We start from the raw sequence: 25,096 nt of genomic DNA on the forward strand, positions 1-25,096 counted from the left end.
AAATATATATTTACTTTTATTTGAAAAATCCTATTTTGTATTTAATTCAATTCTATCCATCATTAAAAAATAAAATAAAATTTTATATTATTTTTCAACCATACAATAAGATTCAACTACAAATAGAATCCACTTTGAAAAAATTACAGAATAAATACGCTGATTATACTTTTAATATGGCATATGCATCATATGCGTTTAATAAAACTTAAAATAAGTTTTTTTTAAGATGCGAGAAAAAAATGAGTTTCAGACATTTTCAATAAATAAATAAAATAATCTACTTTTTGATAATTAAGTAATTTAGTTTTATTTATTTATTTAATAAATAAATAAAATAATCTACTTTTCGATAATTAAGTAATTTAGTTTTATTTATTTATTTTAAATTTGAATATTTAATAATTTATTTATATTTAGAAATATATTTATAATGTTTTTCAATAAATAAAAAATATACAGGGTAGTGTTTTTTTGTTTTTTTTGGAGTTTGAGTCCAAGAATCTTGAATGAAGCATTAATCAAGAATTTGAAAATATTATATCATATTGTATATTTTTATTTTAATGTAAATTAATTATACGTAAATTGGTATAAAATTTATATTGATGTATATTTCAAATTTGATAAATGATTGATGTAAAGTTGAGAAATAGACCAGAAATTTAAAAATATTAGATTATATTGTATATTTTTATTTTAATATAAATTAATCACATGTAAATTGGTACAAGATCTATATTGACGTGTGTTTCAAGTTTGATAAATGATTGGTGTAAAGTTAAAAAGTAGACTTAGTTGATGGGGCATGTTTTATTGCTGAATAATTATTTAATAATTTTTGAAGGAGGCAGGTGTGGTTTATAAGAAACTTTGGAGATAGGTGTAGTTTATAGGTCCATGAAACTTTGGAAATAGGCCTGGTTTATAGGTCCATGGAATTTAGCGATGGTATTTGCATGCCATTAAACGTATTTAAAAGTTTGAAAAACTCTATTGTAAAGTATCTTGAGCTTTTTTTCCTAGATTGGTTTAAAAAAATTCAAGATAGCACAAGAATTATATTAATCTAAAACATAAGAAATTGTACATAAATTGAGTCTATTGGTCTCCCACTTGAGAAATTATACAAGCATAAAAAAGAAGAAGATCTTTAGTCCATCTTGAATAACTCATATTGTCTATTAGAAATTCATGCAGAACTAAATTGCTCAGATGACTAAAGCCAAACCTATATGAAATTAAGTGTTATTGTTGTGATATAAAAACAAAAAGACAAGGAACTTAAACTTGTCAAGAATCATTTTGAGGTGATGCTAATAGAGGTATTGGAGGTGTGTTATCCTAGATTGTTTTAAGTAGCAATAGATTCCAAGCCATGGGCCTTTTAGCTAAGGTTATGAGTTTGGCATCTGTGGCTTTGAGATGGAGCTACATATCATCAAACCACGACATTATTTTTTGATATGATTCATTTCTTTCTATTAACACTTTACAAACTATGGTCTTCAACTGCAATTATAGGTCCACTGTCTTGAGGTATTTGATTTCCCAAGCATGAGTGCTACCTGTATCAAGTACCCAATCCATCATCTCCTCATCACTACCAGTGTCATGGATAAATCCATGCTCTAGTGGTGCCTCCTCCTCCATGAACTCAATCTCTTCTTGAACATTTCATTCAATTTGGCCCCAATACATCTCTATTTTTGTGCCTTGCCAAGCTTGGTAATAAGTCAATTGTCTCCCTCCATGTCGACCTTTCCAACCTTGCCTATCATGTGGCATAATGAACAATTCTATGAGTGAAAGCCACAAAGAAATGAACCCTAAAATGGTAACCTTCCAAGCAATGAACCTAAACATGGAGACTATTCGATTTGTAGTCATAGAAATGCCCAATGTCATGGGTGGATCATTCCCTTGCCTCCCGACCACTAAAGCATACTAGAAGAACACTCAAAATCCAACCACAAGTAGTTTGAGGAGCCATTTGAATCACGTGCTCCTTCAACCCAAGCATTAAAAGAACAACTAGCGGTGTGCAAACTAGTTAGTGATTCCATGTGAATCCTCTTGGTCCTTCCTTTCCAAGATTTGCGCTTTTCCCTCAGCTTGGGTTTGACAAAAACCACATGACCTCCTTGTTTGCAATAATATGACCAAGCTATGTTCCCTCTTACTCATTGCCATGAATGACATGTACCATTTATAAATCATACATGTTACCATAATCCCTCACGTGCATCAAGGTTGCTCAATGTCCATATATATTTTTTTAATTTCAAGAATTACACAAATTAAATTTTCCCATAGAAATATACCACACAATCTTTATTAATTGTGATTAAATAATACTAACAAACTAATATTGCATATATTATATAAATATTCTTAATCAAAATTGTAAAATGGTCTATTATTATTAGGTTGTGAAGTGTTATTATTATTAGATTATGAGGTAATTGTAAAGTATTAGTTGACTTTACCAACAACATATTAACATTATTTCTATTAAAGCTGAATTCTAATATTATTTCTATTAAATTTAAACATTATTTCTATAAAAACTGAATTCTAATATTACTTCTATTAAAACTAAATTTAATTTTGATTAAAAAAATTAATTACAAAAATATACTAATTTTTATATTATTCTAGTTTATATTAATATTATTTCTAATTCTAATATTATTTCTATTAAAACTAAATTTAGTTTTGATTGAAAAAAATTTAATTACGAAAGTATACTAATTTTTATATTATTCTAATTTTTGGATATGTTAAATATTTTTTTAATATTTGTTTACCAATTATTTAAATAATATATTATTATTACTTTTAAATTTTGTATATTAAATATAATCTGAAATACATAAATTAAAAAAATAATAATAATAATCAAATCAAATCAAATCCAAATTTTTATATAAATTTGTAAACACTTCCACTAACCATTTGAAATTGAAAATCCTTTACAGAAACCAAAACTAAAAATCCATTTACACAATTCCATGGGTGGTCATAAAATAATTCTCTGCTTTTGAATTTGCATCATGTGACTCTAACTGGATCAGAAATGGGACCCGCAATCGCTAGAATGGTCACCATGTGTTTTTTTTTTCCAGTCAGATTGAGCAGGGAGGAATGATTGTGCCAAGCTACTGAGTTAGGTTGTTAGGATAGTTTAATTCTTTCAGGGTGATTTTTATTTTTTTGAAAAATTCGTACCAAAGACAATTTTAATTTGACCTTAGAATCACTAATAATTTATTGATTATTGATCACCATATTTTCACACCATTCTGAGAAATCACACCATTTGTAGCATATTCTGGCGCCATGTAACCCTGTGTACCAACAATTCTCTTACTGGACGAACGCCAGTAATCCCCACCAGTGTCCCCAGAACCCTCCTCTGTAATCTCTGTATTGGAAGATTCCCTAACAGTTAATTCACCACTTAACTCATAGGTACCAAAATGGGCAATCATGGCCCTGAAATTAGGCTCCACAACGATTACGCTACTGGATTTAATGTATTTGTGAACATAATGAAAACCTGTATAATGATGAAGATATTCAAGCCCTTGAGCCACATCAAGGGCAATCTGAACCCTAGAAATCCATGAAGATAGCACAGTATATCCAAGCACTCTGCTACCCCTCAAGCATTCCCTCAGGTTTGCACCCTCTACATATTCATACAAGATACAGACGCCCCTCCACATATGAATCCTTGAGCCGAGTGTCAATCCACGATCTCAGTCTGCCCAAACAGTCAGGCTCAGATACAATCGAAGATAAACCCTCGATGAGCGACACCCTGGTATACTCATTCTTCGCTGCATCATAATGTAATTTTACAGGATCCTGCCCAGATAAAAGCTCCAGCAACACCACTCCAAAAGCAAACATATCAGTCTTTTGAGAAATCATACCATTTGCAACATATTCTGGAGCCATGTAACGCTGTGTACCAACAATTCTCTTACTGGATGAACGCCGGTAATCCCCACTAGTGTCCCCAGAACCCTCCTCTGTAATATCTGTACTCGAAGATGCCCTGACAGTGGATTCACCACTTAACTCATAGGCACCAAAATGGGCAATCATGGCCCTGAAATCAGGCTCCACAACGATTGCACTGCTGGATTTCATGTATTTGTGAACATAACACAATCCTGTATAATGATGAAGATATTCAAGCCCTTGAGCCACATCAAGGGCAATATGAACCCTAGAAAGCCATGAAGATAACACAGTATATCCCGGCACTCTGCCACCCCTCAGGCATTCCCTCATGTTTGCACCCTCTACATATTCATACACAAGATACAGACGCCCCTCCTCGCCACACCCGCCCAAAAGATTAATAATGCTCCTATGGTGAAGATTACAAATTTCTCTCAATCTTGCCCTAAAATCAATCGAATCCGTTCGGCTCCTTTCTGTAACGACAACAGATATACCTCTCAGCATGCACTTCCAGACCGAAGAATTCTCGAGCTTTCCAGAGCGGAAATTCTTGGTTGCCCTCTTGATTTCATGAAATGAATAGAGGTGGGGATTCTCTGGAAGCAATTCTCTCAGGCCTGCGAGAGATTGGGCACTGCTAGTAGAAGTTCGGGAATCTTTTGAGAATTGGGTGGAGCTTCCAGGGTCCGTGCTCCTGCTCGTAAGGACCTCGTCTGAATGAATGGGTTTTCTTGGATATTTTAAGGGAATTGGATATGCCACCATTTTGGGTTTGGTTCGGCACATGATTCATAATAAACGCCCTTCCCAGACTAGCTCCCCATTCCCCACAGAAACCAACACCCAACTTATGCGCCATTGGGCAGAATGTGATGATAATACATTTCTTCACTGTCCTCGAGCATCCCGTCGGTCGCCTGTATTTTCCACGATGGGTTAGGTCAGTTGGGCCGTGGACGGGGTTTCCAAATATATCAAGTCATGTCTTGAGATAGCTAGTGTCAGAGTCTCGAGTTGGCAAGTGCCCAAGTCAACCACCCACAAGCGAGAGAGTCGAAAAATCGACGATGTGAGTATGGGCACACCCGAGTTGTGCTACTAGCGTGTGGACGTAGTAGCGGGTGCGTTGTAACGACGGGTGCCCAAGTTTGAATAAGGCAACTCGTGTTCAATTAAAGATGTTTGATGGGAAAGTTCGGTTAAAGGTGACTCGGTGGGTGTCGAGCCGCCAGGCAGTGAGACGAGCATTGGGTGACCGGGTGGTGCAACGGGCAGGTGTGTGCAGATGAGCAAGGGCACCCACCTGACTGAATGTAGGTCAGTCGTATGACTTAGAAACTTTGAGGAGACACGTGTTGGGCATGCAAACAGGTTGGTTGGGCAACATATGGGCAGGCCGACCCATGAAGATAACCCAAAGGATGCGACCCTTGGTTTATTTGATGGGTAGCGAAGTGTATATATGGACGAAGGCTGCCACTCATTTGGAAAACAATCAATTTGACCAAGAGTTCAAAGGATAATAAAAGAGAGAACTTGGGATGAGGACGTAGGGCGGGCAAGCTAAGTAAAGACAAACTTTGGAGGATCGGAACTCGGGGTTTTCGCAGTGTTGTACTTAGTTGAACGTGGGCCACAGGGCGCACTTAGTTGAACGGTGGGCAGCAGGCCACATTTTGTTGAATGACAGACACTGCGAGCTGAACGTGGGTCATAGGTTGTACTTTGCTAAATGACGGACATTGTGGGATGAATGTGGGATATGGACCCCACTTTGTCCAACGACAGACATTGTGGAATGAATAAGGGCTAAAGGTCATATTTGTCTGAACATGGGTCGATGTGGGCTGCACGTTGGGCAGAAACGTGTAGGGGTTGCATGACCTTGTAAATTGTTGAATTTTGTAAAATTGAAGTTACAGAATTGTAAAGTGATTGGGTAGACTTGTCATTGAATTGCCCCTCCCATTTATAACTGTTGTACACTGCATTTTGATGATGTTTATGATTTTGCTGCTAATGAAAGATAGTTGAATGAAGATTAATTGTTTCCGTTGTATATGTATGACTAAGTAGAACACTTGAAGAAAATTGACTAAGTGTTGGATAGGCATAGTTCGAGAACCATAGTAGTGGTGAAACGAAAGGGTTGATCCGTGTTGTACTGTGCCCACAAGTAAAAATTGAACCGCCACTAGTGTGGGGTTGTGACAGCGAGTATATATTGGACATACAATCTCTTGGTTGAGTGAATATCTGAACCACACACCAATCTAGGAAACTAACTAGTTGGAGAGAAACTCTCAACCAAGTAAACCTCAACATACTCCTAAAAACTAGGACCAAACTCCTGTACATAGAATGAACCACAACAAAGACAAGTAGGAATTATATTTTTCCAAGTCACGCCTTGTAACTTGTTCATGCAGACATCATCAAATTGTTGACTTCCATATAAAGGAACAACCATCTACCGGAATGCATGAGTACCAATTGCTACAACCTCCAGTCAACTAGGATGTCCTTCGTGTACATAGTTCATTCAACCATTTTTAGCATACTTCTACCTGTACCTGCAAATCCCCCTCCATCATCATCATCATGGGTTGGGTTTTGTTGGATTACCTATAACCATGCTCTGGGTTTTATCGACTTACCCTAAACCATGCCCAGGGTTTTGTCAGCTGACCCTAAAGCATGCCCATGGTTTTGTCAGCTGACCCTAAAGCATGCCTACAAGAATCCCTATCCACTTCACTCTCACACGTGGTGTCTAGCTTACCATAAACCTACACTACAAAGTGTTTTCTGGCTTTCCACAAACCTACACTTCCAAAGTGGTTTTAATATTACCACAAACTTTATGGGAGTACACATGCTTCATCAAGCTTACATTAAACACTCCAACTCATGGATTTATTGGGTATATACTTTCCAAAGACCATTACAAAGCATCATACTTGCTTACTAATACATGTGTGATTCACATTATGTGAGGCTCCTATTTGGGGTCCTCTAACTAAAAACTAAATTTGTCTAATTTTAAATACAATAAAATGGAAAATAACTTATTTCTTTCTAAACATTTAATTAATGATAATATACTATTAAATTTTATTTTCCACAAATTAAATAAGTAAGAATTTCATTGCAACCATTTACATAAGTAATCAATAAAAAAAGGAATACTTGTTCCAATAGCTTAGTTGAAATGCTCCTGAGCTCCTGAATTTGTTGGGATGCTCCTCTTGACTACCCGATTGGATTTGTTTCCCAACCAAATCAAACCATATGTAGTGTGTCTAAGTTAAACAAATACTCTCCTTCTCTCCCTGAATCTCTTTTCTCCACCTTCTTCCAAAAAAAAAAATCCTCCAAAACCACAACCAAAACCAAAACCAAGACCAAGGATCCCCCTCTCCTCTCATAATCCATCCCCTTTTATGCCTCCTTCAGGATCATAATTCACTGAAGCTTGAGCCAGTAAAGAAGAGGCTCTATCAAATTGAGAACATGTACGTCGCTGATATGTAGGATCTCCGGCAAGATCACCTGCTGCATCCCGAGTAGCACGGACCCATTTTGGAAGCTGAGGAGCTGAAGGAGGATCCTAAGAAGGTGGGGGAGGATTTTCATCCTTGATTTCATCATCTGAAGAAGAAATATTTTCAAAAGTAGAAGAGATATGGAGAGGTGGCACATCCGCCGAACTAGGCTCGTAGGCCGATATATTTTCAGCAAACTTTACATCTCTTCTAATGATAACATTTTTGGACTTAAGTGGAATAAGTCCATATCCTTTGACATCTTCAGAATATCCAACAAAAATACATTTTTCACTCTTAGGTTCTAAAGCTTTATGTTTCTCATCTGGAATATGGGCCCATGCTTCACTTCCAAAAAAACGAAAGTGACTTACATCTGGTTTAATTGAGCTCCATGCTTCTTTTGGAGTGATATTCTTTAAAACCTTAGTAGGAGTGCGATTTATTATGTAATTTGCACAGTTAATTGCTTCTGCCCAATAATTAAGACTAAGTCCTTTAGATTAAAGCATACAATTAGCCATTTCCTTTAAGGTGCGATTCTTCCTTTCAGCTACACCATTTTGTTGTGGAGTATATGGAACAGTATGTTGCATTTGAATTCCATTCTTAGTGCAAAAGTTGATGAATTTTTTGTTAACATATTCTCCGCCATTATCAGATCTTAGCTTAAGAATTTGATGTCCAGATTGTTTTTCAAGAAAGGCCTTAAAGGCCAAGAACATGTTAAATACTTCACTCTTGAGTTTTAAGAAGTATACCCAAGTGCGTCTGGAGAAATCATCAATGAAAGTTAAGAAATACCCTTAGCCAGAGAATGAAACAACTGGAAGTGGACCACATAAATCACTATGCACGAGCTGTAAAGGGGCCGAGGCGTGCTAAGAGGCACGTTTTTCAAAACTGTCCCGATGATGTTTTCTGAGTACACATCCGGAACAAACACCATCTCTGCAAGATACCATTGGAAGACCTATCACCATATTTTCTTTACGGATTCTGAAGAGAGCGATAGTTTAAGTGACCAAATCGCTCATGCCAAAGTTTGCTCACTTCATCATTATTAGCAACAAATACCGAGGGAAGATTTGATGACCCAAAGTTGTGAAACTTATACAACCTTGTAGAATCATCAGCAATGCCAGTAGCTAAAATCTGTCTAGGATCTCTTAGGTCCTTAATTACAACATCGTGAGGTGAAATTTCAATGATTTTACCTTCACCCGAATGAGTTATCTGATATACAGATATAAGGTTGCAGGATAAGGTTGGAACACATAATACATCATTAAACTGACCATTGTCTATATGAACAGTTCTAGTCCCTACAACACTAAGAGATTTATCATCACCAACATATATATTTTTGGTGTTACAATCATTTAAAGAAGAAAACATGGCTTTGTTTTTAGCCATGTGATAAGAAGCTCCAAAATCAATGAGCCACTGATGAGAATAAGAAGAAGAAGATACATTTAGTGCATAGCCAGACCGAGATGCTTGACAACCACATGCAGAAAGTGCCATTCCTGAAGATGAAGTTGAAGTTGAAGAGTGCTCCAAATGGATGTTATGCTTCTTCATTGCTGCTTCCAAGGCTTCCATCTTCTTAAAGAATTTGGATTCTAAGTGGCCATCTCGATTACAAAAGTTGCAATGTCTATCAATATTCTTCCCTTTGTTTTTATTTGTCTTATCATTTTGTTGAAATGATTTTTCATTTTGAGGCTGAGATTGCTTAGGACCCTTGTTTGGTTTATGACCATTCCTTTTAGGATACAACTTCTTAGGATTCTTTGGATTTGGTTCCTGCTGGGCGGCTAACGCTTTCTTGGAAGAGTTTCCAAGATTAAAAAGACCAAGGTGTAAGATTTTTTCTTGTTCTCTTATTAAGGAATCACAAAAAGAATCAAAGGAAGGGGTCTTGTAGTCTTGTCCTTGAGAAATGAAGGCTTCTCTTGTAGAATGGAAGGTGGAAACAAACACAGAGTAGGTTGGTCCCAACTTAGTAAGAATGGAATAGATAAGGTTACTATCTTCTTTATTAACCTTAACACCTTCCAAGAGAAGTCTAAGGGTCTTGAACTTGGACAAAAAATCTTCAATGCAAGAAAAATTATTGGGGTCCAATGTAAGCAACTCATTTTCAATTTCATGGGCTCTAAGTTCATTTTTTATTCTAAAAGCTTTAGTAATCTGTTTCAATGCTTCATCAGGAGTATCAAATTCTGCAATATGGAATGTAAGATCTGGAGAAATAGACATCCCTATCAACCCACGTGCTTGATCTTGCCTATTTTCCCATTTAGCTACCTTATATTCATCTTTCGGTTTGGTTTCTTGGCCTGAGGCTATTCTGTAGACACCTTTACTTCTAAGCAAATCCATAATGTAGGACCACCATTGGAAGTAGTTGGTGCTGTCAAGAATAACTTGGCATGGACTTTCCATTTTAACAGAAACTAAAGCTATAGATGCTGAAACTAAGTGTTCCAATGGAAAGATCTCAAAAAATTAGGCTGTTTCAAAAAAAATGGTTATGAAAACGGCTCCTGGATGAAGAAGTTATGGCTTTTTGAAGAAAATTTGATGAAGATGCCGACGAAGTGCGGGAATGTGTGGAAATGAAAAATCCGCCCCCACAAAAAGGAGACTTGAACTCAAAACCTCTACTCTCATAAATTAGCTTTGGACCAAGTGAGCTATACAAAAAGTTTGAGAGAGAGAGAGGGGGGGCGGGGGAACTTTAGGTTGCGTGCTTGCTTTGAGAAAGCTCTTTTTCCCTATAAAACAAAAAACACAAAACCCAACACGGACATACAAAAACGAACTTTGCGGCTCGAAGTTAGCTTTAGCTGGAAACTAAATATTTTCCTCAATGTTTCTGATTTTCCGAGATCACACTAAGGCGCATCGGAAAAGAGCATACGCATGAGAAAAATCCTTCCTTTCTGTTTCTGATTTGCCCAGATTGCATAGAGTCGCGGGGCAAAGAGCATATGAAGAAATGAAAGGTATAGATCCGGTAATAAAAAAGGCTAAATAAACCGAAACCGAAATAAACAGAGAGAAAATAACTGTAAACTGCAAATAAACACTGTATACCTCCAGATCTTAAAAATGATGTAGCTAGGGCTACCAGAAACCTTTTCGCGTTAAACAAAAGGGGTTCCTCACTGTAACAGATGCTCCTAACACAACAAAGCAATCATCTCGGCCCGAAAGCAGTCAGAAACAGTAGATCTAGGAAACGAAAGTCGGATGCAGTTCTACCGGCTTCAGATTTGGATCACCAACGGATGCGGCCCTCAAATAGCTCTGATACCATGTAGGAATTTATAGGGTAAGTTCCTCAGACAGAACACCAAAGGACACCGCTCACACATAGATCACAGATCAATACACCAGTATTTTGAAGTGGTTAAAACCCTCAAAGAGGGAAACAGTCCACGGTCTGAGCCAACGCGGCCACTTCAGGCAATTTATTAATAAAAGAATGAAAATTTACATAAGCTTCTCTCATGGACGGTTAACCTACAAATGACCCTCCATGCTCTTTAAATAGAGATCATGGACCAATTGGGTGTTAAGCCACAGATCAAGTGACGGTAATACCGAGGAGAGAGTGAACAGTCAGATCACTACATATCGTGACCGTCAGATTGTAAGTTACAAAATGTACATAGTAAAGAAACACACTTTACCTAACTCTATACTGGACCAAGTTATACTTAAATATTTCCTATGTGTCGGAATATCCTAACACCACCTCAACCACCTATCATTAATGTCATAACTACCCCTTCATCCTTTCATTTGACTTTTCTTACCATATCTTCTCCCAAGTAAATTTGAGGGGACATTTTGGGGATAAGATATGGATATTTAATTTGGAAATTAATTGGGGAAGACCATATCTTCTTCCAAGTAAATTTGAGAGGGCATTTTGGGAATAAGATATGGAAATTTAATTTGGTAATTAATTGGGGAGGACCGTACCTTCTTCCAAGTATATTTGAGAGGACATTTTGGGGATATGATATGGATATATTATTTGGTAATTAATTGGAGAGGACCATATCTTCTCCCAAGTAAATTTGAGAGGACATTTTGGGGATATGGATATTTAAATTGGAATAAATGGAAGGAGATCATATCCTATCAAAATTTAAATTTGAGAAGACAAGTTGGGAATTGAATAATAAAAATAATAAAATTTATATGAGTAATAAATTTACAGTTTCACCAATGTAGGTATGTACCAATATTTATTGATAATTATAAGTCAATATTTTCAGGTAATTTAAACACTATTAAAATTTGCATGATAAGATTAAGTAGGGCATTACATACACCCCTCCTTCAGAAAATTTCGTTCCGAAGTTAGAGTGAAAAAGATACAAGGAGTTCGAAGTAGTTTGAAAATAAGGCATAACAAAATAGAGAGAGAGTTATAGTATTAAAATTTGATAAGTCAGAAAATGATATCATGTCCCATCAAGAATCTTCAACTAATCTATGTCCTCCTATCCTTCCTAACCTACTTCCACTCCCACCCTATCCATCCTCTACTGCTATATACTGTGGCATCGTCTATACCAATCTAACCACTGATAAAACCAAAATGGTGGAAGTGTTGACTACATCGACCTAACTTCCCCAGCAGGCAACTGGTAATCGTCATCACTGCCCTCCCACGATTCCAGGTTTGGAGGTTACACGGTGGGAAATGCCTCCACCCTTCCTTAAAACTAGGGTTAACACCCTAATATGGACCACACTACAGCGTTGGTTGGGTACTTGTCATTGAATAATCTAGTCAGGTAGTCTTGTCACTTGCCATTTACATTTTACCCATGTCATAAGAGTGCATATCAAGTAGATACAGAATGTAATAGAACAATGTACATCATACATTTCCTCATTAGATGCCTCGACCTTCCCTAATGGAAGAGTAGATCTTAGCTATCATACAGTTCTTTCCAATCTGCAGGTTGGTTCTAATTCATGCATACATATATAGATAGGTGATCTTAAACATCATGTTATTAAGTCTAGTATCCACGTGTCAATTTTGTAGTTTATACTAGAAATAAATCTTACATTAGATAAATCATAATTTCACTAAGTCATTCATTAGATAAATCATATCCACTTAAGCCATACATGAAACAACAATAACTCTAATAAGTCATGCACTAGATAAATCATCATCAAGTAAGTCATACATTAGGTCATACATCAAACATTTCCATCATCGGTACCTAATCCATCTAATTATTTATATAAGTAGTTTCACATGTCCAACTAAATGCATCAATATTACATAGTGTTCATAAATAAATAACATGGAACTGCAAAATAGAGCCTTAGCATAGGTAGCTATATAAGTCAAAATGGGAATCACAGATGCTCGAAAAGTGAGGGGTAGTCACGACATATAGTCTCCGCATCCTCCCAAGTAGTAGATCCTCGACTATACTTGTCCCACTGGACCTTAACCTGGTCCACCATGCGACGTCTGAGCTGTTGAACCTTATGGTCCAATATGCGTAATGGTTCGACCACTATGGTTCCCATGTTCGAGACCTGTAATTCCCTCTAATCCAGTTTGTGAGATTCATCAGAAACATAATGTTGGAAAATAGATACATGAAAAACATCATGAGGTTTATGCAAATGGGGTGGTAGTACAAGATGGTAGGGAACTGGTTCAATCTTCTCCTTGATCCTAAAAGGTCCTACGAACCGATGTGACAACTTTGTCCCTTTCCCAAACCGAATGGTGCTTTTGTTGGGTCGGATACGAATAAAAACTTGGTCCCCTACTTCATAACTGCGATCAATCCTATGTGAATCAACATAACTCTTTTGTCTATCTTGTGCTTCCTTTAACCTTTGTCGAATTTGTCTTACCTGTTCCTCCATTTCTTGAACTAATTCTGGCCCAACTATTACTCGGTCCTCCAACTTTTCCCAACTCAATGGCGTCCTACATGGACTTCCATATAGAGCTTGATAAGGAGGCATCCTGATTAAACTGTGGTAACTGTTATTATAGGCAAACTCTACCAATGGTAAGTACCTTTCCCATTGAGTCTGATTATCCATGACGTACATTCGAAACATGTCTTCCATAACTTGATTTACTCTTTCGGTCTCCCCATCTGTTTCCGGATGTAGTGCTCAGGTTAAACTGAGTCCCTAGTGTTGACTGCAAACTTGTCCAAAACCTAGTTGTAGATCGAGAGTCTCTATCAGAAATGATCTTTGTGGGTAACCAATGTAGTAGAATAACTTCACTTATAAAAACTTGTGCCACATCAGTAACATCGTAAGTGTCTCTTACTAGAATGAAATGGGCACTTTTGGTCAATTTATATACAATAAACAATATATCATTGTGCCTCTATGACGTGAGTGGCAAACCCACAACAAAATCCATAGAAATTACCTCCCATTTAGACATAGGGATGTCATGTGGTTGTAGGAGTCCTGCTGGATGGCGATGATCAACCTTCACTTGTTGACATTCAAGACATTTGGCGACAAACTGGACTATGTCATGCTTCATGCCTACCCAAAAGAAGAGTTTCTTCGTGTCCGCGTGCATCTTCTTCACTCCAGGATGTGCACAATAGAGTGCTCTATGTGACTCTTCGAGGATTGTCTTTCTTATACCCCCTTCCTTAGGTATGTACATTCTCCCTTGAAATCTCAATAGTCCATCTGGTTCAAGAACATGTCCCTCAAACTTTGGTTCTATCTGCTTCCCACTCTGGAGTGCTAATATAACCTTTAGATACCAACTATCTTCAAAGAGTTTCTCCAACACATGTTCCCTCAAATTTACCTTTAAGGCTACTAGGGAGAAGGTTTGTGGTCTCCTGCTTAGTGCATCGGCCACCACATTCTCCTTTCCCTTAATGTATGAGATCTCAAAATCATACTCACTCATGAATTCGCTCCACCGCCTTTGTCTAGAATTCAAATCCCTTTGAGTGAAGAGATGCTTCAGGCTTTGATGATCTATTCTTAACTCAAATTTTCTCCCAACGAGGTAGTGTCTCCACAGTTTCAAAGCTAACATCACTGTTGCTAACTCTAAGTCATGGGTAGCATACAACTCTTCATGTTTCTTCAATTTTCTAGATGTGTAAGCTATTACTCCGCCTTCTTACATCAATATTGCTCCCAATACTTGCTTCGAAGCATCGGTGCAGACAATGAAGTCTTTTTCTATGTCCGGTACTCGAAGGCTGGTGCAATAGTTAGTAACCTCTTTAGTTCTGTGAATGCAGTGTCACATTCATTTGCCCATTCATACCTGACCCCATTTCGCTGTAATGTGGTGATGGGTTTTGAAATCCTTGAAAACCCTTCCAAAAACCTGTGATAATACCCTGCTAACCCATAAAACTACGCACCTCATGAGCATTTTTCGGTACTGGCCAATCCATTATGGCCTTTAAATTTTCGGAGTCAATTGAAATCCCTTCTCCTGAAATGATGTGCCCAAGGTAATGAACTTTCTTCTGAAAGAAGGAACATTTTGACAATTTTCCATACAATTGATTTTCCCTTAATCAAGTCAATACAACCCTTAGGTTCTTTTCATGCTCCTTTTCATTCTTGGAATACACAAGAATTTCGTCTAGAAAGACTTGCAAAAATTGGTCCAAATACTTCCTAAACATACCATTCATGAGGCTCATGAATATTGTTGGTGCATTGGTCAAACCAAATGGAACAACTACAAACTCGTAGTGCCCAAACCGAGTTCGAAATGAAGTTTTTGAGATGTCACCTTCGTTAATCCTCGTTTGGTGGTATCCAGATCGTAGATCGATCTTTGAGAAAACCATTTCTCCCTTCATTTGATCAAATAGGTCATCTATTCTAGGTATCGGGTACCTATTATTTATTGTGGCTCTATTCAAGTCCCTATAATCTATGCATAGCCTTAAGGAACCATCCTTCTTCTTGAAAAAAATCACTAGTGCACCCCAAGGTGAAATACTAGGTCTGATAAATCCCAAGTCTAAGAGCTCTTTTAATTGCATCTGCAACTCACAAAGTTCTGGAGTTTTCATCCTATAGGGTTTCTTAGATATTGGTCCTACACCAGGTTTTAGGTCGATTGTGAAATCAATTTCCCTTACAGGAGGTAATCCAGGAAATTCCTTAGGAAATACATGCTTGGATTATGAAAAAATTGGGTGTTGATCTAGGGAGGGTCCTTTCTAGTCACTTACAGCCTCGACCACATATAGCTTGCAACCTTATCAGAGACAACGTTTTACCTTCATCATGGATATGAATCGTAGCGACACTCCTCTCTTGATTCCACAAATCTCAATTGGCCTACCTTCATCATCTAAACAAATCACCTTCTTCTTGAAACAATCTACCAAAGCTTGATGAGATTCTAGCCAGTCCATTCCAATAATTACATCATACGTCCCCAATGTTGTGACGTATGCCTTCAACTTAGTTATACACACCTCGAGGTTTACCTGACATTGGTCAACACTAGGTCCTACTGCTTGTTTTATCCCAGAAGCCATCTCAACTTGCTTAAAGTCATCGTGCTCATAGGCTGCCAACCCACATTTTTCTAATGCAACTGGTGAAATGAAACTATCTGTAGCATCTGAATCAAACAAAATTTTAACTTTTACTTTATTTATCATACTTGAGGTTTCTACCATGACAGACTGGTGTTCAACTTGTTGGTTATCAACTGCTGCATAGATTCGATGGTGGCTACTTGTCCCCCCCCATTGGTGCTTTTCCTTCTCTATGGTTGTTACCAGTTTGTAACTCAGGACAGTCACGCTGGTAATGAGGTCCCCTGCATCCCCAACAAGTGATGTGTGGTAGACCTTGAACCGAATGTTGTGGAGTTCTTTGGAAAGAGTTCCTTCCCTTGGGACCCCTGCCCCTACTTGTTGCTCCTCGTGTATGACCTTGATTTGCATGCACCCTTGAAGCTGCGGGTGAAGCTGCACTAGTAACCATTGAAATCTGTACTATCGGTGCTATGGGTACAAACCTGTTTCCATATGGCAGTGGCCTCAAACTTCCTCCCTTGGGGAAGGTATGAGGGGCCTTCCCCATAAACCTTGGTTGTTGTGGAAAAATGGTTTTGTTTCCACCCTTTAAGTCTAAGTGTTCTTCAACATAACAAGCATGTTCCACAACTTCTGCAACTGAGGATGGTTTCCACATCCGCACCATTGCCCTAATCTTAGGGTTCAATCCATAAATGAAACGATCCTCTTGGCGCTGGTCAGTATCCATGTAAGAGACATACTTGACCAATTCCATGAATATAATTTCATATTCTTCTACCATACGATTTCCTTGTACCAAGGCATGGAAGGCTCTTACCTATTGTTCTTCATAATATGCTAGTAGGTACTTTTTCCTGAATCTCTCCTCAAATAACTCCCAAGTAACTGTGTCCAAAGTGAGGTGTAGTTGACGCTCTAAGTTACCCCACCAATTCGGAGCACTATCTCTGAGTTGGAATATTGCTATTTTAGAATTGGAATTATAATCCCTTAGTGTGAAGCACCTTCTCATTCCTTCTAACTAGGCTTCTGCACGTTCGCTGGCACGACCTCCTGCAAAATCCGGGAGCTTAATCTTTTGGAGCTCCCTAGTAATGTCCTTGATTGGAGTTCCTCTATCATAGACTCTTGATCCCTCTAGATTTCCTAACCCTAACGGAGGGTGCTCTACTTCCACTTCATTTGTTTGGCGCCCGTCTAAAGTCTCATTAATTGCTTCTAGGGAACGCAATATGAAAGTCAACTTCGGTGAAGGTAATGGGTTATTTGTGGGAGGTCCTTGTGATTACCCTCCTTGACCTTGATTTCTTTGCGTCCTCACCATTTTGAATTGTTCAAATATGTGTATGATACATAAGACTTATTAGCACAACTTAGGGCCTTGCCAATTTTTACTCGGCTCACACATGTTTTGCATAATGATAGGTGAAAGTTTTCCTTTTGTTATGCTTGTAAATGACTATTTATAATATTCATAAGATAACTGTGGGTCTACTAAATCCTCTCCCATTTCTATCTAAGAAAGTGCTACCATGCACTGTTAGTCACCCTCAAATATCTTTAGATATCCCTAAACAATCATCCTAAATCCATCTTATATATTTTGAGCATTCACATAAACATTTACCGTTTTTAATCACATTATTATAATTAGGTGTCCTCTTGAAATTCCATCAACAATGTTAGATTAGTTTTCAAAGTGGATGCCCAGTTGTCTCAATCAACTCAATATTGACATTATTGTTAGATGTATACTATCCAATTGACATATATAGAATGGCTAGTGCTACATGTTTTAAGATAATAATATTGTATATTTTAAGTGATTCTAACACACCAATCAATTTTTGTTCACATTTGACAACTTTAATGTATTAAAATCTACTAAAAGGAAAGAGAAATATGTTTTGTGCAATGCAATGGAGTTGGGTGTTAAAGTTTTAGAAGATAGTTTTTTTTTTTTGTTAACTACTCAAAACTCCTACATTCCCACAGACACACACACACACACACAGAGATATATATATATATATATATATAATCTATTTTAAATTAAATAACATTATACTCTACTTTATTTACTATAATATTTAAAAATTCCAAGTTCTCAATTAACAATTATATTAATTATTTGTTATTTGGTTTATAACAAGTTTGATAACAACTAGATAAAGTTTGATAGGGTTGAGCCAAGTATAAGTGTAAAGCACGTTGAGAGTGGGTCTTTCATCCACAAAGATCCTAGGGTCGAACCCCTTCCTCAACCAAACAAAAAAGGGATGAGGGTTTTCACAAGCAGGAGGCACTGAAGAACAAATCAGTATGTATATGTATGTATGACTGAAGTAACGGGTGGCGTTGTGAAGGAACGAATTGGAAACCCATTTGGATTTTGGGGACCACTCCTACTGAGGCTCAGAGATGGATATTTCAGATTGGCTCCTTGAGCATCACAGAGATTCCACTGGTTTGAGTACTGACAGTCTTGCAGAAGCAGGCTATCCAGGAGCTGCGTCACTAGGTGATGTAGTTTGTGGAATAGCCGTCGTCAGAATTACCTCCAAATACTTCTTAAGGAGGGGTGTCCGAGTCAATGAGAGAGAGAAAAAAAAGAGATCTCAGCTACTACAGATGATTACCTTAAATTTAGTAAACGACATTCATAATTTATGGATTTCTCCTGGATTTTGCAGAATTGATAACTACTGTTTTTCATGAGCTAGAAAGGAATATTTCTGTATTTTGCAGGTGAGAATGCATATAGATGTGTATGAAATATCATGCAGGTAGCAGATAAACAAACCAAGATATTCCCTCACTGTAGCATGAGAATCTTATTCTTTATCAGACAAAGTCTTGTAAAGTTTCTGCTATGCTTTCAATATACTAATAACTCAGGATTTCAATCTCGTTATCTGTAGTAAAATACAAACAATATAAATGATTTTTTATGAGAACCCACCTACAAAGCTTCATATATACAGAAAGCGTATAGCAAATAACAGGGCTTTGTATCCCACATACGGATTCTTGTGGGTGTTAAATTCTGCCCTTCAGGTGGGTTTAGCATATGTTGTGTCTGCAATAGCACTGTTTGATGAATACACCAATGATTTCTTGTATATGCGAGAAGGATCCTGCTTTCCAAGGCCTAAGTACCGCAGCCAAAGCATGCCTTTGTCTGGAACCTTATCAAGGCGATATTCAATTGGCAGGGATGGATCATATGGAAGGAGTGGCTCTATCAGCCCAGGTAACAAAATGCCAGGTCCCCAGCGCACAAAGTATTTGAAGAAGAACATACAAGAAATGAAGCCTATGCAGATGTGGGATTATCTTTTTGAGTCATCTGAGTGTAATGGAAAGACCCTGGTTGAGGAAAATGTAATTAAAATTTCAGACATAGAGGAGTGGAACCGTATTGTGAAGTGCAAAATACTTAGTGATGGGTTACCTGCTTACTCTATTTTGCAGTACCTTATTTTTTCTACAAAGTTTGATACAATTGGATTTATGTTTACTGATGGAACCGACGACACGAAGAGTCTGGATCTATGGATAGTTGTGAAAATTTATCCTCCAGTTATGCAGCCGGAAATGTTGCAGATACTAGGCAACTGCATTTGTTGCAGGATGAATTTCATGGCAGCAACTTACACACTGATCCTTTACAAGACACACAACTGGATTGGGAACAGAAAGTAGAACTCTTTTACAACAATGCTTTGGCTATAAAAAATTAAAGTTCTTTCATAAAGAGGCTTTGAAGGCATAGGCATGTCATCAAGACTGCCTCGTTCTTGCAGCAACAGGCTCAAGCAAATCCCTTTGCTTCCAGCGTCCTGCATTATTGATTAGGAAAGTTATAGTGGTGGTATCTCCATTAATCAGCCTTATGCATGATCAATGCTTGAAGCTGGCAAAACATGGAGTTGCTGCTTGTTTCCTTGGTTCAGGGCAAGTTGACAAAAGCATTGAGGATAGAGATATGGTAGGTATGTATAACATTATTTATGTCTGTCTAGAGACACTTCTACGAGTAATTGGTTCATTACAGAATCTTGCAGAAAGTTGTGGTATTACTCTTTTTTCTATCGACAAAGCTCATTGTGTATCCAAATGGGGTCATGACTTTCGACCTGATTGCAGGCGCTTGTCTGTACTGAGAGAAAAATTTAAGGTAAGCAACGTTGAGTCGGTAAAGCATCATATACCGATTATGGCACTTACTGCTATAGTTAAACATCATGTTCGAGAAGACATTATGAATTCTTTGGGCATGAAGCCAAACACAAAAATTGTTCTGTCATCGTTTTTCAGACCAAATTTGAGGTTCTCCATGCATCATAGCCAGACCACTTGTCCATCATCTTACAAAGTGGATTTTCAAGATATAATTGATAGTTATACTAGACAAGGGGGCCCATCAAAGAATAACAAAGTAGGAGTTGATTTTTGAAAGGATTCTATAGATAGGAACAAGGAATATGCAAGGCAAATTGATTATGATTAAGACGAAACATCCTTAAATGAATCAGATAGAAATGAAGAGGAGACTGATGATGATGATATCATTGCAAAAACCAGTTTAATAAAAGATGGAGGAGACACTTGTAAAGGTCACAGTATGACAGTCGAATGCCTTGAGGATGAGGCTAATGAGCATATGGCTGAATACTTTGATGTGACATTTGGTGAATTTGAAGGATCTATTTTCAAAGAAGACCACCATTTAGAACTAGAAAGTGGTTCTTTTGAAACTGTATCGGTTGAGGAAATCCCTATACTAGGATCGGGTCCAAGTATCATATACGCACCCACAAGAAAAGAGACAGAAATGATAGCGAAAATTCTTAGCAAGTCTGGTGTGAAGGCTGCAGTTTATCATGCAAAGTTGCCAAAAGAACCAGTTGAGGCAAGTCCATGAAAAGTTTCATCATGATAAACTTCGGGTGGTTGTTGCAACCATTGCTTTTCGGATGGGAATTGGTAAGGCAAGTTTGCGGTAAATTATTCATTATGGTTGGCCACAGAGCTTGGAATCTTATTACCAGGAAGCTAAGAGAGCTGGAAGAGATGGGTTGCTGGCAGATTGTTGTTTACATGTTAACATGAAAAGACTTCCTTCCCTGTTGCAGAGTAAAAGAAATGCAGAGCAACCGTAGAATGCACTTAATATGCTGTCAGAGTGTTTCAAATTTGGTGTTTCTACCACATCTTGTAGAGTTAAGTTTCTTGTACGGTGCTTTAGAGAGGATTTGATTTAGACGAAATGTGGATTGTGTGATGTTTGTGTCAATGGGCCACCCAATTTTGAGAACTTGAGCAGGGAAAGGCAAGAGATCAGAGTGATGCACTTAAGGATACACATGGCAGTGATAAAAGAAGTTCTAAATTGCTAGTAGAATAAAAAAAAATCATTAATTTAGTCTTAAATGAAATCAGTTCCACATAATTTTTATAATCAAAATGATTACAAGTAACTTTGAGGGTTATAAAATCTTTTAGCAGAGATTTGGGTCTAGTGGGTCTTGGGTCCAGATTTTGAATCTGGGCTCTGAAACCACGTGTCGGGCTCCTATTTGAGGTCCTCTAACTAAAAACTAAATTTTTCTAATTTTAAATACAATAAAATGGGAAATAACTTATTTCTATCTAAACATTTAATTGATGATAATATACCATTAAAATTTATTTCCCACAAATTAAATAAGTAAGAATTTCATTGCAACCATTTATATAAGTAATCAATAAACAAAGGAATACATGTTCCAATAGCTTAGTTGAGATGCTCATGAGATCCTGACTTTGTTGGGATGCTCCTCTTGACTACCCGACTGGATTTGCCTCCCAACCAACTAGGATGTATTTCCTAGCCTAGGGAACCTCCACGGGTTCCCTAGCCCTCCGAGCCCAAGTCCAACCAGATGTAGTGTGTCCAAGTTAAACAAATACTCTCCTTCTCTCCCTTCTCTTTTCTCCACCTTCCTCCCAAAACAAAATCCTCCAAAACCACAACCAAAACCAAAACCAAGACCAAGGATCCCCCTCTCCTCTCATCATCCTTCCCCTTTTATGCCTCTTTCTCCCATCCACCTCAACCATCTATCATTAATGTCATAACTATCCCCTCATCCTTTCATTTGACTTTTCTTACCATATCTTCTCTCAAGTAAATTTAAGAGGACGTTTTGGGGATAAAATATGGATATTTAATTTGGAAATTAATTGGGGAAGACCATATCTTCTTCCAAGTAAATTTGAGAGGGCATTTTGGGGATAAGATATGGATATTTAATTTGGTAATTAATTGGGGAGGACCATATCTTCTTCCAAGTAAATTTGGGAGGACATTTTGGGGATAAGATATGAATATATAATTTGGTAATTAATTGGAGAGGGCCATATCTTCTCCCAAGTAAATTTGAGAGGACATTTTGGGGATATGGATATTTAAATTGGAAAAAATGGAAGGAGACCATACCCTATCAAAATTTAAATTTGAGAAGAGAAGTTGGGAATTGAAAAATAACAGTAATAAAATTTATATCAGTAATAAATTTACAGTTTCACCAATGTAGGTATGTACCAATATTTATTGATAATTATAAGTCAATATTTTTAGGTAATTTAAACACTAATAAAATTTTCATTATAAGATTAAGTAGGGCATTACACATTACAACATAATATTGAGTCTGCTTTATTTCAACACACAATCATTTACCTTGTTTGTCCATCTATTACTGCTTCAACCAACTAATATCCACTGCCACCATCACACTTCACCAACTTCTTCTAAAATCATATACAAACTTAGTGTCTTCATCTTGAATATTTCTAACTCCAATTTGTAGTTGTTAGAGTGATCAATTCTAACAAATTGCATTTACATGTTAAGTTGATCAGGCTCAACATGTTTCAGTTACAAAACCCAAAGAATTCAAGAAGACAATTCATTTCATCAAAGCATATACTAATTTGTGACATAGTGGAAGTTTTGGTTTCATCTTCACCCATGTGGAATGATTATTCCTCGTGTTTCTTTACCTCTCATAAAACAAAAAAAATTGCTAATGTTGCAGCTTGTCTTATGGGCTTTGATGTGGCACATTGTTGCTCCTCAATGTAGCTCCTTAACAGGGTCACAAGCTGCTCCTTAATCAGGTTTCCAATGCTCTAGCCCTCCATCTCGATTATCACCAGTTGCTCAATGAGAAGGGAACCTCGACCATTTATTGGAAATTTCTCGCAGGTTTGTTGGACGTTGGCTATAGTTTTCTAGCTGCACCACAATCGACTCTCATTAGATAGATCAAACAACAAGGAACGCACAGTCAAATTATCACAACCATGGCTCGGTCCCGTAATCGTATAATACGAAGCCGATGACCACTAAACAAACTGACTGCAGGAATGACCAACAATGTCTTCACCATTCAAATTTAAAAAAAAATACCAAATTAAAAATTCACGTAGACATTGTTTGTTCTTCTCCAGACTTCAAATGAATCAACAGACATCGTGGTAGGCATTGTAGGCAGGAGCATAACGCTCTCATATAGCACGCAGCCGTTGGCTCCATAGGCTATTGTCAACAACTCGATGCTCAAATTCCATTCTGTAACTCAACACTCAAGCTCTTTCCCAGCCACGACTCAAATTCTAGTCGACCGGCAACAGGAGGCCAACACATATTCAATAAAATTTCATACTCTGAAATATAGGAATCCAATGCTTGGTTCTTTCCCACAAAGACCGATCAGATCGGTGGAATCCTTCAAGGATCATATCCTCGCACAAATATCCAATTAAATAACAACTTCTCTCAAAACAACAGTGAAATGCATAATCAAAGGGAGGCAGAGGAATTTGAATGTATACGTCATTGCCGCAAGGAATGGCTCGAACCTGCATACTTTATGAAAATCGTAACTTTGGCTCGATCAAGAACCTTGCTCACATCCCACAAATATTCATGCAATACCAACCGTTGATAGTTTTCAAACTCCTTTTCGAAGTACCAATTTTCGCATTGGAATTTCAGATCTGAGTTGTTCAACAAACCCTCGGCGCTCAAAACTTCTATTGCTTATATATCACCTCTCTGCAACATCCAATTTCATGAGAAAACTGATAATATTTTTCACACACTAGGAAAGCGCCATGGTAGAGGGTCTCAACACTAGTCGCCAACAGATATAACTGCGAACTATTAGTATAACTAGTGGAGGTTCAGTCAAGGGTGTGTAACTTTTTTCACACTGAGTAATCATCCATTTAACTGATCAATCAACCTAAACTAACTCATGCATGCAGAGAATTTGAGTTACCCAGTTGAGATTGGATTTCAAGGGAAGTGTACTATTAGTTGTAAACTAGTTAAAGTTGTACAGGTCATGCATGCAGTTAGATAAGGACCTATAGGAATTGTGCAATCCAAATTGGAGAATTTCCTAATTAAATCTAATTCCCAAGGGAACATTGTAAGGAAATAGGGGCTTGGAGGCTCGAAACTTTGGCTAAGTATTGGCCAAGGTCAGTTAGTCAGGTGGAGGATAGAAGATACAGGTGTATGTTGAACTTAAGCTTGAGCAAATCATATTGTATTCATCCCGATTCTTTGATTAATGCAATACAAATAGTAAAGGGTTTTGAGAAATTGTTTTCCCCTAGATAAATATTTGTTTATGTGTGTTGCATCTTGATCCATGTCAATGATTTGTGTTCTAGATTGTGATTTTATTTCCGCAGATGAGTAGAATAGCTTCAAGTCTTGTGATGTAATAAATTTCATGAGAAGTTTTTGAATCTAAATATTAAATTTATACAATATATTACTAAACCTTACCAAGGGAAAGCTTTGAATATCTTAGACAGAAAGTGGGAGCCTTAATTTCTTCCCCACTGGAAGGAATGGCTCACTAAATTCAACAAAGGAACATAGGGATGACTTCCAGTAGGGGGAGTATGATTGTAGCCACATGAAAAGAAGCA

The 25,096-nt window shown here is 37.4% G+C and overlaps 1 pseudogene; it reads left to right on the top strand.

Moving 5' to 3' along the window:
* The first annotated feature begins 18,520 nt into the window (after nucleotides 1–18,520).
* On the top strand, nucleotides 18,521–21,501 carry LOC149155649 (ATP-dependent DNA helicase Q-like SIM; annotated as a pseudogene).
* Nucleotides 21,502–25,096: the final 3,595 nt, after the last annotated feature.

Source organism: Pinus tabuliformis, chromosome 9 (genome assembly GCF_031772625.1).
Source record: "Pinus tabuliformis cultivar Carrire ecotype Pingquan chromosome 9, CPIR1, whole genome shotgun sequence".
NCBI classification, from domain to species: domain Eukaryota; kingdom Viridiplantae; phylum Streptophyta; class Pinopsida; order Pinales; family Pinaceae; genus Pinus; species Pinus tabuliformis.